Genomic DNA, 14,571 nt, shown 5'->3' with positions numbered 1-14,571 from the left:
AGTCTTCCACTATCTCCCTTCCCACCATCCTGGGCCCCAAACTCTCCTTCCAGGTGAAACATCTCTCACGTCTCTCAATTTTGTACACTGCATTCGCTGGTCGCAATGAGGTCTCCTCTACACTGGAAGACAAAATACAGACTGGGTGATTGCTTTGCAGAACACCTCAACGCAGTCTACAAGAATGACCCGGAGCTTCTGGTCACTTGTCATTTTAAATCACCACCCCATTCTCACTCTGACCTCTCTGTCTTCAGCCTCCTACACCGTTCCAATGAAACTCAATGGAAACTTCACGTCATCCTTGGATTCAGCACTTTACAACCGACTGGACTGAAAACTTTCAGATCATAATCACTACTCCCATTTTATTGATCAGCGGGTGTTGGTAATGCTTCTGTTGCTGCCATTTACACATCCCGTAGACTCATCTTTTTGTTCTTTCCTTGTCCCATTACTATTACATTTTGCTTTGTCTTGCACCATGCTCCCTGTCTTCCACCCTATCAGAATTTCTCTTTTATTCTTTCCTTCCCTTCCCCAACTTTCCCTGCATCTGTGCATGCTTAAAAATTGTCACATCTCTAACATGCCAAGAAGAATGTGCCGATAGCACGTGGTGCAACCTGCAGCTCTTCTTAAAGGCATTCTGTCATTCTTAAAGGAAGTTTCTCCCTCTTAAAAAGAAGCTGAACAGAATCACATTAGGCAGGTGCTGAATGCTATTGCTATAACAATGAAGAAGGAAAATGGAGCACCAGAGGAGAGACAAGAACACAAGAAATAGGAGCAAAAGTGGACCATATGGCCCATCGAGCCTGGTACGCCATTTAATATGATCATAGATGATCTTGGGTTTCAATTCCATTTTCCTGCCTGCTCCCCACATCCCTTGATTCCCTGCAAGACCAACAATCTGTCTATCCCAGCCTTAACTGTATTCAACGATGGCGCATCCACAACCCTCTGGGGTAGAGAATTCCAAAGATTAAAAAGTCTGAGTGTAGTAATTTCTCCTCAGTCCTAAACATTCGGCCCCTTACCCTGAGACTGTGTCCCCATGTTCTAGAGTCCCTGACCAGCAGAAATAGTGTCTCAGCTTCTAGCCTATGAAGATCTTTCAAAATCTTGTATGTCGCAATTAGATCGCCTCTCATTCTTCTAAACTCCAGAGAATATAAGCCAAATTTACTCAGCCTCTCATCATAGGACAACAAGATCTTGACAATATTCAGACTTGGGCTGATAAGTGGCAAGTAACATTCGCACCACATAAGTGCCAGGCAATGACCATCACCAACAAGGGAGAATCTAACCACCTCCCCTTGACATTCAATGGTCTTAGGATCGATAAATCCCTCACTATTGACATCCCAGGGGTTACCATTGACCAGAAACTGAACTGGAGTAGCCATATAAATACCGTGGCTACAAGAGCAGGTTAGAGGCTAGGAATCCTGCGGCGAGTAACTCACCTCCTGACTCCCCAAAGCCTGTCCACCATCTACAAGGCACATGTCAGGAGTGTGATGGAACACTCTCCACTTGCCTGGATGGTTGCAGTTCCCACAACAGTCAAGAAGCTCGACACCATCCAGGACAAATCAGCCCACTTGATTGGCACCCCATCCACTACAATTCACTCTCTCCACCACCGACACACAGTGACAGCAGTGTGTACCATCAACAAGATGCACTGCAGGAACACACCAAGGTTCCTTCGACAGCACCTTCCAAACCCGCGACCTCTACCAACTAGAAGGACAAGGGTAACAAATTGTTGGGAACACCACCACCTGCAAGTTCCCCTCCAAGCCACACATCATCCTGACTTGGAACTATATCACCATTCTTTCACTGTCGCTAGGTCAAATTCCTGGAACTCCCTTCCTAACAGCACTGTGGGTGTCCCTACCTCGCATGGACTGCAGCGGTTCAAGAAGGCAGCTCACCACCACCTTTTCAAGGGCAATTAGGGATGGGCAATAAATGTTGGGCTAGCCAGCGACGCCAACATCCTATTAATGAAGAATAAAAAAAGACCCTAATCCCAGGAACCAATGCGCGGCATTGGGCGGCACAGTGGCGCACTGGTTAGCACTGCAGCCTCACAGCTGCAGAGACCCGGGTTCGATTCCGGGTACTGCCTGTGTGGAGTTTGCAAGTTCTCCCTGTGTCTGCGTGGGTTTTCTCCGGGTGCTCCGGTTTCCTCCCACAAGCCAAAAGACTTGCAGGTTGGTAGGTAAATTGGCCATTATGAATTGTCACTAGAATAGGTAGGTGTTAGGGAAATATAGAGACAGGTGGGGATGTTTGGTAGGAATATGGGATTAGTGTAGGATTAGTATAAATGGGTGGTTGATGTTCGGCACAGACTCGGTGGGCCGAAGGGCCTGTTTCAGTGCTGTATCTCTAATCTAATCTAATCAATCTAGTAAATCTTTGCTGCACCACCTGCAGTGCAAATCTATTCTTTCTAAAATGTGGAGACCAAAACTCTCTTGTTCTTGTCTGTTAATCAGTCCTCTATCCACGCGAATATAATACCCCCAACACCATGAGCCCTTATCTTGGCTGTTAATCTTTTATGTGACACCTTATTGAATGCCTTTTCTACATCCAGGTATACTACATCTACTGGTACACCTTTATCTACCCAAATATTCACATCCTCAAAAAAACTCTAATAGATTTGTCATACAGGATCTCCTTTTAGTAAAACCATGCTGACTTGTTCTAATCACACTATACTTTTTGAAATGCAATATAAAGACTTCTTTAATAATAGTTTGCAGCATCTTCCCAATGACTGATGCTGGACTAACTGACCTCTAGCTCCTTGTTTTCTCTGTACCTTCTTTTTCCAAAAGTGGTGTAACATTTGCCAACTTCCAATCTACTGGAACCATTCCTGTATCTAAGGAATTCTGGAAAATCAAAACCAGTGGATCCATTATCTCTGCAGCTACCTCTTTTTGAGCCCTTGGGTGTAGGTAATCTAGTCCCGGGGACTTGTCTGATTTTCGCCCCTCAAGTTTCTCCAATACTTTTCTCGACTGATATCAATTTCCTTAATGTTTTCATTCTTTGTAGCCCATATGTTACTGCCTATTTCTGGGAGGGAACTTGTGTCTTCTACTGTGAGGACAGACACAAAATATTTGTTCAAAGCCTCTGCCATTTCATCATTCCCCATGATAATTTCTCCTGTATCTGCTTCGAAGGGACCAATGTTTACTTGAACTACTCTTCTTTTTTAAGTACTTTTAAGAGCTCTTACAATCTGTTTTTATATTGCTGGCTAGTTTACTCTCATATTCTATTTTCCCCGATTTATCAACTTTGTGATGGTCATCTGCTGGTTTCTAAAACACTGCCAATTCTCAGACTTGCTACTATTTTTGCAACATGGTAAGCCTTTTCTTTTAGGCTGAGAGAGGCACGGATGGGTCTTTCTTGAGGAGTTTTTGTTTATGAACAGAATTTACTTTTGTTGAACCCTTTGAATTGTTTCTTTAAATGTTTCCCACTGTTCATTTACAGCTATACCTTCCAGCCTATTTATCTATTGTCTGCCCATTCCACCAGCCTGACTATGTCCTCTTGAAGTTTATCACTACCCTCCTTTCAGTTCACAATAGTTCCAAGTTCTGTGTCATTGCAAATTTTAAAATTGTGCCCTGTGCACCCAAGCCTAGGTTATTAATATGTATCAAGAGAAGCAGGAGCCCCTAAACCAACTCCTGGGGAACCCCTCGATATATCTTCCTCCAGTCCGACAAACAACTGGTCACAACTACTCTGTTTCCGATTACTGAGCCAACTTCATATCCATGCTGCGACTGTCCCTTTTATTCCATGGGCTCCACATTTGCTAACAAGCCTGTTATGTGGCACTTTATCAAATGCCTTTTGTAAGTTCATGTACACCACATCAACTGCATTACCCTCATCAACCCTCTCTGTTAACACATTAAAGAACTCAAGTAAGTTAGTTAAACATGATTTTCCCTTAACAAATCCTGTTGTTTTGCCTTAAATAATGTGCATCTGTCCAAGTAATTATTAATTTTGCCCCAAATTATCATTTGCAAAAGCTTTCACACCACCGAGGTTAAACTGACTGCACTGTAGTTGCTGAGCTTGTCCTTATACACTTTTTTGAACAAGGGTGCAACTTTTGCAATTCTCCAGTCCTCTGGCACCACCCTTGTATCTAAGGAGGATTGAAAGATTATGGGCAGTGCCTCTGCAATTTCCAGATGTAATTCCCTCAGTCTCCCTGGATGCATCTCATCTGGTCCTTGTGACTGATCAACTTTAAGTCCAGCCAGCCTATCTAACACCTACTCTTGATCAATTTTGACTCCATACAGCAGGCTGGATTTTACATTGCGGCAGCCTTAAATGTGCGGGCCGCACTTCATGGAGCCACCATGATATTAGAGGCAGCGGCTCATTCAATGACTGGACTGCATCCCAACACCCCCCCCACTGACCCTGATGATGTGGAGGGGGCAGGCGACCCATCCATGACAATGGCATCAGGCTTCACTGCGCAGGCTTCAAGCCCTTACATTTCATTTACATTTTTAAACGTATAGTTAATTAAAATGGATTCAACAAAATGAAATGGATGTGTCTAACCCCTCTCACACCCTGCCGCAATAACCATGTAATTCAACCCTTGCCCCCTCCCCACCAAAATGCTTACGTTGTGCACTTGACCTTTCTCCACCCACCCCACCCCCCCCCCCCGCCCACAGTTCGTAGATTATACACTTTACCCCTTCCCACCTTTCCCGACACCAATCAGAGGCATTTGACCCCATTCCCCCACCTCCCGCACTAAGATGCTTATCTGCCCCACCTCCCCAACAGTGTCCTGCATCGCATCCCCGGACAGGCATCCGAAGGCATAGGACACCAATATGGCACTGGAATGGACGGCGGGAGCGGGTAAGTCCCAAATGCATTGATTTAAATAAATTAACATATTATAATTTGTCTCCCATTGCCGAGCGATGGGGGGGTGTTGTCACAAGGCCTCACCAGCACCAACAATATTGGGCCACGCCATCCCAGTGTCGAGGCCTATGGTAGGCATCTGCTGAAGTCCCCTGCCATAACCCGAACGTCAGTTGGCTGTAAAATCCAGCCCAGTGTCTCAAGCACCACCTTCCTTGATGAAGACAGATGCAAAGTACTCATTTAATACCTCAACCATGCCCCTGCCTCCATGTGTAAATCCAATTTTAGGTCCCCAATCGGCCCCACCCCTCCATTTATCACCCTTATACTATTTAATGCCTATAGAAGACTTTTGATGCTCGGTTATGTTAGCTGCCAGTCTCTTCTCATACTGTCACTCTACATTTCTTTGCCTTTGGCTGCCACAATGATTCTCCAATGTCCTGCACTGGACATGTGGATTTGCACTCTAGTTGCAGTTGTCAGGACCCGGTGGGAAGTGCAGAACCATTTAATCTATTTTCACTCTTATGCAGGTCATTATCAAGAGCAGAGAATCACTGTGACCAGGAGACAGCCACCCAACGCTGAGGAGGAGGAGAGATCCTCAGAGGATGCTCCATCACATCATTTTCCAACACCCTCCACCAGAGCAGATAGTCTCATGTCGGTGGGTATCCATTTGCATTTATATTCAGAGTCACAATCTGGTGAGATCACCACAGACACATGAGAACTGATTGAGGCTGTGACAGCCAAGGTCACTGATACTTGGAGGAGTGTGGGAAGCCAGGATGATGCTGAGCACCAGGCTGATGATGTGCCTCTGGAGTTGTCACTAATGTGACAGATGCTGGATGACAGTGTGAGATGTGTGCAGATCTGGCGGAGATTCCAGAGGGTATGCGCATCCTGGCTCAGACAGTGGAGGAGACAATCCAGGCCAGGAGTGCTGCCATTTCCCTCTTGGCTGCATGAGAGTGAGTGGAGAGTCTCATGGGGAGACAGATCCAGCAGATTACTCAGTGGATGCTGGAGGAATGTGCGCAGACCAGAGGACGGCCACTAAGGACATCCCAAACCAAGGGGCAACAAGCTCATCAGCCTGACTTCACCTCAGCTCCACGCACAGGAGGCGCACCTCGTAGCAGCACGTGCAAGAGAGTTAAAAAAAGCCACCAGCTGCACTTGGGATTCACAGGTGAGAGCATTGTTAAAGATTTACTGTTTCAGTCTGGTTTTATGTGCAATAACAGTACTGCATTCAGTTAGTATCTCCCTTCCATTACTTGTGGCAATCCTGGACTTTAGGAGTACCCTGGATCATCCCAAGTGTTGGTTGGGAGGGACCACACTTTGTGTGGTCTTCGACTTCCCCCTGTCAGAGATTGAGGTGTCAATGGGAGCAGGATAATGGGTTGTCAAATGAAGTGCAGCAGAAAGATGAAGCTTTATTTGAATGGAAGCATTGGGTAGCAAGGGTCATCTACAACGTTCCTGTATTCGTGTTTTCCGAGCCTCCCTTGCGTCTATCTCCTGGCGCCTTTCCTGCGGTGTCCAGGGTCCTTCATGATGCATCGCCTGGTCATCAGCTTCCTGCACATCCTCATCATCTGAGGAGGCATCGTGCTCCATGATATCCTCATTATTCAATTGATCTCAGCTCTGTAGTGTCGGGTTGTGTTGCACACAGCAAATCCCCACAATATGTGTCAGCCTCGCTGGGATATATTGAAAGCACCACCAAATCGATCCAGGAACCTGAGTCACATCTTCAGTGGACCAATGGCCTGTTCAATGGTCACTCGGGTTCCCGGTGGCTTACATTGTATTTCTCCTCTGCACCTGTGCTTTGGATCGTCACAGGAGTAAGTAGCCATCTATTTTATGGGTAGCCCTTGTCGCCCAGAATCTATCCTTGGAAGCACACGGGAGTGAGAAAATGACTGGCACCTGGGACTGTCTTAGTTTGTAGGCATCATGGCTGCTTCCCGGGAACCGTGCACGCACCTGCAGGATCTGGTTGTGGTGGTTGCAGATCAGTTACAAGTTTAGCTAGTGGAATCCCTTCCTGTTGACGAAAGCCACTGGCTGGTCTGTGGGAGACCTTGATGGCCACATAAGTGCAGTTGATCACATCCTGCACCTTAGGAAATCTAGTGATAGCCCCGATCCCAGTGGTTCTCTCAGTCTGACTATTCAGATCAGTGCGACAATGGATGTATTGGCCCAGCCTCTTGAACAGGTCACCACCTTGATGCACTGATGCTCCACAGATCCACAGACCCCACAGATGCCTCCAGTGGGTCCCTGGAATGAATCCAAGGCGTAGAGGTTTAGCGCCATAGTGACCTTTAGAACCACTAGCATCCGGTAGCTACCACCAGCAGTGGGCTCAGCTCGTCCACCATCATGGCACACAGGTCTGTGACAGCCTGCCTGGAGACGGGTGCAGTCTTCGGTGACACTGCTGCTCGGACATCTGATGGTAGCTCATCCTCCAACGATAGACCCTCCCTGCAGGGTACCTTCTCTGTGTGCAAAGACTACTCGATGTCCCCTTTGTGCCTTTCTCCTTCCTCCCTCCCTGAAGGTGCTACTATCCACTGCCTGTGGCTGCAGCTTTCATCCTGTCTGCTACTCCTCCTCACCAGAGATTCCACCTCCTGAGTGCACAATGCACATGGCTGGTGGGCATTCTCAGTTGACAGGGTCTATTGTCCAGGTACCTCCTGAACCCAGCACATGCCACACTCCCCCCTTTTCCCCATTTGAAGCACAAAAGTGTCAGTTCTAAGATGGCACTCTGGCAGCTCCCCCCACCCTACTATGCTGGCAACTCAACCCCTGCACCTGACAGTGTTATTCGATGCCCGCGCAGCTCTAACTTCCATTCCAAGGCTCACCGGCTCACTCGATGGCCGATTAGTGAATCAATCAGTCACCTCCGTCTGGCTTGCTGCCTTCATATACCTGCTGGGGCTCTGATGGCCCATGGATACCGTGCACTTTCAGCAAAATTTAAAAAGCCCCTGAAAATCATTTTCCATTGGCAGTATGTCACAATGGTCCATCCCCCAGTGAAAACATTGCCTCTCTCAAGCCTCCAGGGCCGCATCTGAGAACCCTGGGGGCCCTCTCTCTCTGGCCTGTTGCTGCATGTGCCATTTCCTTCCGTCTATCAGAGACTTTGTGAGACTGTTCCAGTGACTGCTGTAGCCTGAATACACCTCCTCTTGAAGGGGGGGAAGGGTGCCTTTAAGAAGTGCAGGCTAGCTGTACATTGTGTTAGCCACACACGCTATTGTGCCCCTGCTGAACATGCAGCCAGTCAGAGGGTGCTTCATGCTGGGCTGCACACTGAAATCATGTTGATGATTGTTTGCTGCCTTCCTCAACTCACCCGGGGATGGGATGATCCTACATTGCAATTCCCATGACTGAAAATAGGCCAAATCCAAGTGTTAATCAGACAATCCCTGATAGCCGATTTGTTTCTGATAGATCAGTCCCTCCTATCACCCTTTCACTATATCCCTCAAACTGTTCTCTCTCCAGAAAGTTATCTCATTATCTTTTTTCTATTTAAACCGTTTACCTCAAAATCCTTCCACAGGGGCTCATTTGGGCAGCACAGTGGCGCAGTGGTTAGCACTGCAGCCTCACAGCTCCAGGGACCCAGGCTCGATTCTGGATACTTCCTGTGTGGAGTTTGCAAGTTCTCCCTATGACCACGTGGGTTTTCACAGAGTGCTGCGGTTTCTTCCCACAGCCAAAGACTTCCAGGTGATAAGTAAATTGGCCATTGTAAATAGGGAATATGGGATTACTGTCGGGTTAGTATAAATGGGTGGTTGTTAGTCGGCACAGACTCGGTGGGCCGAAGGGCCTGTTTCAGTGCTGTATCTCTAAAATAAAAAAAAATTCACAAGATATAATCCTTGGGAGAAAACCATTTGACTTTCTTTTTATCACCCTAGGTTCCGACAGCACCTTTCATACCCTCAGGACATCCCAAAGTGCTTTATAACCAATACATTACTGCTGCAGTTCACTCAATGTTGTCCTATTGTTCTGTAAGTTCGTCCATTTGGTGATGTGGCACTGCTGATGCCGACGGCAACACTACCGCAAGCAAGTAGGAAGATCTGAAGTGACCTGGGCCCACTTGAATATTATTTCCAGACGTGGCACCTCCACCTCAGTCCAAACAATACAGTTATGATGCACTTCCATCTGAACAATAGCAGAACCAGGAAATAACTCAAATTGAACGGCCAGAATTTTAGGCCCCCCCACCCCTCCCCAAAGAGCGGAAAGATGGCGGGTGGGGGTGGGGGGGGGGGCCATAAAATGGAGCGGTGGGCTCAGGGGGCCCTTCCCAACTTGCTCCCGCCTCCACTGCCATTTTACGCAGGATGGCGGATGCGAAAAATGGCCTGTCCGCCCCAGGCCAATCAAGACCATTAAGTGGCCACTTAATGGCCACTTAAGAGCCTCCGCCTGCCTCCACGGGGATTTCATCCACGACTGGTCAGGCGGCTACACCAGAGAAAAGCTGCCTACTAAAGTGAGGCAGCTCTCTGACGTCCTGGGGTGGGGGGGCGGGCTCATGATCAGGCACCCTGTGCTGATGGAGGGCCGCCCCCGAAGCCCGAACCAGCCCCAACACCCAACACACCCTCTGTTCTCCAGTCGAACACCTTGCCTCATTGTGGCCCAACCCATCATCCTGGCAAGGCAACAAAAATGTACCTGCAGTTTGCGATCCCCAATATCTTCGCGATGCTAGGTGCAGTCCCAGCATTGGCCACCACTCCCGGTGTCACTGCTGGGACTAAGAGATGCTGGCCCACTGATTGGCTGGCAGGTCTATTAGGCTGGACTCCCTATCTGAAGCAGGTGGAAGTCCTGACCCAGACCAATTAAAGCCCAGGGACCCACAAAATACAGATCGATCCCCAGGCCAGGTGAAAGTAGGCTCGTCACTGACTTTTCAGTCAGTGGGCAGCTCCCATCCGCCTAGGATTAAATCGCAGACAACGTTTGCTTCTGCAAAAGTTGACTTATCATGACCCCCACCCAAAATACTTGGATGTCACAAGTCAAGGACTTGCATTTATTGTCCCCTCAAATTAAAAACAGTGTGTGCCTTTAAGAGTCTGTTTGAAAACAGTGTGCTTGTAGGACTGAGCACAGGATGCCAGCTGCACCTGTCCCGAGGCCACAGCAGGAGACAGAAGTCACATGGTACAATGTTTCAATCTGAGTGTGTGCAAAACTGGCAAAAAAAAGTTCTGAACCAGTTAGTTTTGAGAGACTCTCCAGCGAGGTGTGCTACTGAAGAAAATAGCTATTCATTCTGTCTCTCAGCAGAAATTCTCCAAGAAGAAAAAAATGCCTTCTTCTTGAAGAAACCATTTGTGTTTTGGAATAAATTTTTGACTGAGATACTGTTGGTTTTGAAATTCAAGTTGACCTATTGCTGTGCTCATCGTTGAAAGAGCTGTTTGATGCCTGCTATAGCCGAAACGTTTTGAGTGCCGATCAAGAACAGACTATTTCATCAAATCCGCATGGAAATTTCGAGTGGCCTTTAATTATTTTCACATTAGGATACCTCATCCATCAGGAACATAATTCACAAAGACTCATTTATTTATTCTTAAGAAACAGCTATTTATTTGAATAAAATACCACTTTTAAAATGGGTTAAGTGTTAGTTTTGAATGTACATCTGTGAATGGGGGAGTTGGATTAAAATAATAAGTTATACGGTTTATCTTGATAGTGTTTCATATTTAGTGTTGAATAAATACTTAATTTGTTGTCTCAAGATACCTGGTTTGGTCTGTTTTATTCTGGATCTTACGAGTGTGTTTAATTTGGCTGTTTTCCGGTTGGGTGTGAATACTTTAATAATATGCAGCAACCTGTGGAGACATGGGATAGAATTAACAGTGCATTGATCCCACCTCGGTCATAACAGACTTAATTGGGTGTCTTGTTTGGGATCTGAATCAGAATAATTGGGGGGCTTGTGTTTGGAATCATATTAATTGGGGTGATCGATTGTTGGAATCCAAATCTAAAGCCAATTGCAAAACCATAAAAGGAACCAGGTTTCTTGTGTAATAAGATACAGTCTGTAGCATCAGAATGGCATTAGCAGTTGCAGCAGAGTTTCTGGAAAACGAGAATGTGTCCCTTCGTGACATGATAGCTTTAACTCCGAATAAACTAAACAAATTGGCTGCAATATCGGGGTAGAATTGAGATCCGCTGCCAAAAAAGTACAGATAATTGGCCTCCATCTAGATCACATCATCCCGGTAAGGGATGACCCAAAGCATGAGTACAATCCACTTGATCACGAGCTCATAACAGATTTTGAACCAATTCAGACTTCAGTGCCTGATATACCAACTTTTGAGAAAGGGACAAGATCTTCTCTAAGTTCTGAACCTGAACCAAACAGGGAAAACCTGACTCAGCACCCAAACCTGTAAGGAGATCAGCAAAACTTTGTAAGTCGGTTATTAATTTGGATATTGATTTGGAAATGTAATTCACTGCAGAAACAAACACTTTTCTTTTGAAAGGGGAAATGTAATACGCTAATGCTGTGATTAGTTAATGGTGTGAAAACGCCCAGATACAAATAAACACTTCCCTGAAACAGCCATGCTTGGTGTCCATCTTATCTGTTTGTGCCACCTGAATATATCACAAGTCTCATCTCAATAACACTGGCAGAAAAATAAAAACCAAGGTGAAAATGTTCCATAAACTCACTGGAACATCAATGGGAAGTACAGCCAGAACATTTCACACTGTAAAAGTGGTCCTAGTCTATTCAGTTCCATAATATTTCTCTGCCTCATGGTCCTGCAGCTACCACACAAAGATTGTGGACATGAGGATTGAGGACATGACATCACAGGAAAGCTGTGACCTGATTGGCTGGTAGGGAATTTGTACTGAATTTGAAAATAAAACATTGGTAAAAATTGATTAAAACCCTAATTAACTAATTAATAAGTAGAGTAACTAAACCAGAGGGAGGAGATTACTGTATATAGTTAGCATTTAATATTCATAGTGGAAATCTAGCACTAGGGACCATATAGTTAATTTTCACAATTTAGTAAGGATTTAATAAGTATTTATTTATTTTATATTAATTAACTAATTAGTGCTAGAAATGTCAGTTAGAGGGTGAAGTGCTTCACCTGTGAGATGTGGGAGGTGCGTGACGCTTCCAGCGTTCCGTACGACTACATCTGCAGGAAGTGTACCCAGTTGCAGCTCCTCACAGACCGCATGGATCGGTTGGAGCGGCAACTGGATGCACTTAGGAGCATGCAAGTGGCAGAAAGTGTCATAGACAGGAGTTTTCAAGAAGTGGGTACACCCAAGGTGCAGGCAGATAGATGGGTGACCGCTAGAAGGGGCAGGCAGTCAGTGCAGGAATCCCCTGTGGCTATCCCCCTCTCTAACAAGTATACCGTTTTGGATACTGTTGGGGGGGATGGCCTATCAGGGGAAAACAGCAGCAGCCAGAGCAGTGGCACCATGGCTGGAACTGTTGTTCAGCAGGGAGGGACAAAGCACAGAAGAGCAATAGTTACAGGGGACTCTATAGTCAGGGGCACAGATAGGCACTTCTGCGGACGTGAAAGAGACTCCAGGATGGTATGTTGCCTCCCTGGTGCCAGTGTCAAGGATGTCTCTGGACGGACAGGCGCAATTCAGAAGGGGGAGGGTGAACAGCCAGAGGTTGTGGTACACATCGGTACCAACGACATAGGCAGGAAGAGTGATGAGGTCCTGCAGGGGGAGTTTAGGGAGTTAGGTAGAAAGTTAAAAAACAGGACCTCAAGGGTTGTAATCTCGGGATTACTCCCTGTGCCACGTGCCAGTGAGGCTAGAAATAGGAAGAGAGTGCAGCTAAACACGTGGCTGAACAGCTGGTGTAGAAGGGAGGGTTTCAGATATCTGGACCATTGGGATCTCTTCAGGGACAGATGGCACTTGTGCAAGAAGGACGGTTTGCATCTAAACTGGAGGGGCACAAATATCCTGGCTGCGAGGTTTGCTAGCGTCACTCAGGAGGGTTTAAACTAGTGTGGCAGGGGGTGGGAACCAGAGCAGCAGGTCAGCAAGTGAAATAAATGAAGGGGAACTGGTAAATAAGGCCAGTAAGACTAAGAGGAAGAGCAGGCAGGGAGATGTTGCGGAGAACAGCGGGACTGGTGGTCTGAAGTGCATTTGTTTCAATGCAAGAAGTATAACAGGTAAGGCAGATGAATTTAGAGCTTGGATTAGTACTTGGAACTATTATGCTGTTGCTATTACAGAGACTTGGTTGAGGGAAGGACAGGATTGGCAGCTAAATGTTCCAGGATTTAGAAACTTCAGGCGGGAAAGAGGTGGATGTAAAAGGGGTGGGGGAGTTGCATTACTGGTTAAGGAGAATATCACAGCTGTACTGCGGGAAGACACCTCGGAGGGGTCATGCAGCGAGGCAATATGGGTGGAGTTCAGGAATAGGAAGGATGCAGTCACGATGTTGGGGGTTTACTACAGGCCTCCCAACAGCCAGTGGGAGGTAGAGGAGCAGATATGTAGATAGATTTTGGAAAGATGTAAAGGTAACAGGTTTGTTGTGGCGGGTGATTTTAACTTCCCCTATATTGACTGGGACTCACTTAGTGCTAGGGGTTTGGATGGGGCAGAATTTGTGAGGAGCATCCAGGAGGGCTTCTTGAAACAATATGTAAATAGTCCAACGAGGGATGGGGCCGTACTGGATCTGATTTTGGGGAATGAACCCGGCCAGGTGGTCGAAGTTTCAGTAGGGGAGCATTTTGGGAACAGTGACCATAATTCCATAAGTTTTAAGGTTCTTGTGGATAAGGATAAGAGTAGTCCTCGGGTGAAGGTGCTAAATTGGGGGAAGGCTAATTACAACAATATTAGGCAGGAACTGAAGAATTTTGATTGAAGGCGGCTGTTTGAGGGTAAATCAACATCTGACATGTGGGAGTCTTTCAAACGTCAGTTGATTAGAATCCAGGACCAGCATGTTCCTGTGAGGAAGAAAGATAAGTTTGGCAAGTTTCGGGAACCTTGGATAACGCGGGATATTGTGAGCCTCGACAAAAAGGAAAAGGAAGCATTTGTAAGGGCTGGAAGGCGAGGAACAGACGAATCCCTTGAGGAATATAAAGACAGTAGGAAGGAACTTAAGCAAGGAGTCAGGAGGGCTAAAAGGGGTTATAAGAAGTCATTGGCAAACAGGATTAAGGAAAATCCCAAGGCTTTTTATAGGTATATAAAGAGCAAGAGGGTAACCAGGGAAAAGGTTGGCCCACTCAAGGACAGAGATGGGAATCTATGCGTGGAGCCAGAGGAAATGGGTGAGGTGCTGAATGAGTACTTTGCATCCGTATTCACCAAGGAGAAGGACTTGGTGGATGATGAGCCTAGGGAAGGGATTGCAGATAGTATCAGTCATCTCATTGTCAAAAAGGTGGAGGTGTTGGGTGTCTTGCAAAGCATTAAGGTAGATAAGTCCCCAGGGCCTGAAGGGATCTA

This window comes from Heterodontus francisci, chromosome 9 (genome assembly GCF_036365525.1).
Source record: "Heterodontus francisci isolate sHetFra1 chromosome 9, sHetFra1.hap1, whole genome shotgun sequence".
NCBI classification, from domain to species: Eukaryota; Metazoa; Chordata; class Chondrichthyes; order Heterodontiformes; family Heterodontidae; genus Heterodontus; species Heterodontus francisci.
The sequence above is the reverse complement of the archived record's forward strand: the minus strand, read 5'-3'. Positions refer to the sequence as shown.